This window comes from Arvicola amphibius, chromosome 4 (genome assembly GCF_903992535.2).
Source record: "Arvicola amphibius chromosome 4, mArvAmp1.2, whole genome shotgun sequence".
In the NCBI taxonomy this organism is placed as follows: domain Eukaryota; kingdom Metazoa; phylum Chordata; class Mammalia; order Rodentia; family Cricetidae; genus Arvicola; species Arvicola amphibius.
This window is the reverse complement of record NC_052050.1, coordinates 1547693-1550148: the sequence shown is the minus strand read 5'-3', so window position 1 is coordinate 1550148 and position 2456 is coordinate 1547693.

Genomic DNA, 2456 nt, shown 5'->3' with positions numbered 1-2456 from the left:
GGTCACCTCTTTACATCGATCCTCCAGCACCTGCTCCATCACCTGGGCGCTTCCATCCTTCCTCCTAACAGGCTGCCTTGTTAGGAAACAGAAGGAGAAACTTAGTCCTGGGCCTCCAAGCTTGGTCTCTGCTATTCCTGCCATCAGGAATGTCAGCCTCACCCTGAAGCAGAAGAGACTGAAGAAGCTGTGACATTCAGGTCAGGTTTGGAACCTTTTGGTGAGGGAGGGCTGCCGCACTGTAAGATGCTCCATTAGGGGGTAATGGGTGAGCTCCTCCGCTGTCCTTGAAACGTTTCTGTAAGTCTAAAAACCCATAATAAAAGTAAAGTGTTGCCAGGTGGTGGTGGCACACACCTTTAATCCCAGCATTCAGGAGGCAGAGGCATGTGGATCTCGGAGTTCAATGCCACCCTGGTATACAGAGCGAGTTCCAGGGCAGCCAGGGGATACACAGAGAAACCCTGTCTCAAAAACAAATAAACTGTATAGTGTCTGAGGAAAACAAAATCTAAACACCCTTTTAAACATTTCACCTTCCTGTCCTAGGCCTTTGTGGACACATTAAATGCAAGTGGGTACTTCCTGTCTGTCCAGTGCCAGGAGGCACAGGACTGGCCCTGCCCCTGAAGGTGAGGCCCAGGCAGTCTCCAGAGGCAGGGTATTGCAACCATGAAGGTGAAGTTCCGCAGGGCATCGGGAACATACACCACATGACATAGTTTGTTGGCCAACTGTGAGCCTGCCTTCCCTCTTTGGGGAGGACATCTGCCCAGCCCGAGCTGGTACCCAACTGCTCCAAGATCTTCCCAAGTATTCTATTTTCACTTAGTGTCCTCATACGTCAGACCTGAGGCTAGACTAGGCAGGGCTGCCCCAAGGATACACTCACCCCCAGCCCGCTGACACCCCGGAAGAAATTCTCCCTTAAGCCAGTGTGGTGGCCCCACCTTGATTCCATCACTCCAGCAACAGAGGCAGACAGATCTCTGAACTCAAGGTCAGCCTGGTCTACATAGTGAGTTCCAGGACAGCCAGGGCTACACAGAGGAACCTGTCTCAAGGAAGAGAGAGACTGGTTCTCCCCTGGGTCTTGCTCCCTGCTGGCTCTTGGAGCAGCTCTATAAGCCGGGTGTCATCTGCCCTTCACTGCTGTGTGGTGTGTGGTCCTGGGAGAGCCTGCTGAGGACACGCTGCCCCTCCCAAGAGCCCATCCCATCCCAAAGCTGATAACTCCCCTGTGGTTCTTATTACCAGTGCTCTCCTTCCAAACAACAGAAAACACAGCCAGCGGCCACCCCAGTCTTCTGAGCTGCCGCATTTGTCTGGCCCCTACAGTGAGTTCTGTGTACCCCATCTTGTTGCCAGCACTGCCTCATGCTCTGAGCCCCATCCAAGGGCCCTGGGGCTCTTGTGTGAGTTTGAGCTTGCCAGCTCCATCCCTGCTGACTGCACCTTGGCTCCTGACCACTCTTCCACTTCTGCCCCTGAGTTAACTGACTGCCCCAAGCCATGGGCCCAGCGGTCTGAGGTTTCCAGTTATGTACAGTTAGTCTGAGTAGCCACAGAAATCCTTGATGAAGCTGGACACCCGTACAGACAGGTAGGAAGTCAAATGGAGACGGAGGGTGTCCGACCCGTCTGTCCAGTGTGCCATCCATCCCATGTCCCCCTCCCCCACTCTGGAGGAGGCAGAAGTGGGCAGGGCCTGGACAACCAAGAAAATGGAGCAGCTTTGGTTTCAACTCCCTGACCTCAAAATGCAGGGATTGGAGCACGGGGAGCGGGGGAGTCCCATTCTCCATCCTTCCCAGGGCCCCTTGTATTCCCGGTTCATCACCATCAGCTCCAGTGACCCCAGATAGGGTGAGGGCTGCAGGGGACAGGACAGGCTAACCTCCCACCGTACCTCTGCTCTGACTGGCGGCAGGCTACAGGGAATAGCCTGCAGAGCTAGTCAGGAGGCTGGGAGCAGCGCCTTACTAGGAGGAGGTCAGGGCTGGACAATGGGCAGAACGATTGCTCTGGCTGTTCCGTGCCCTAGAGCTGTTCCCCCTACCATAGCTGGCGTGCACTAGAGGAGGTAGGCGGAGGGGAGGTGGTCCGGAGTTCTGCAGGGCGCTCAGAAGGGTTCCCTGACTCTACCATTGCCCTCCCTAGGGAAGAAGGGAGGCGTGACCTGGGCGGGGCCCAGTGGGAGTGCGCTCTGCAGGGCGTGGGAACCTGTCCTCAGAGTTAGCACGGCTTGCACTCAGAGGCCAAGTCCAGTGTCTGGCCCACGGTGATGGTGTGCGACCAGTCCAGCAGCTAGCCGCTCCCCACCGGCATCCTTCCCTCTTTAGGATCAGCGCTGGTATCCCGTGGAGAAACTTGTCTTCAGAGGAAGAAATGGATCTCAGAAGGAAAACCAGTGGGGTGGGTGGTCGGGAATGTGGAAAGGCTGCCTCAGACTTCAA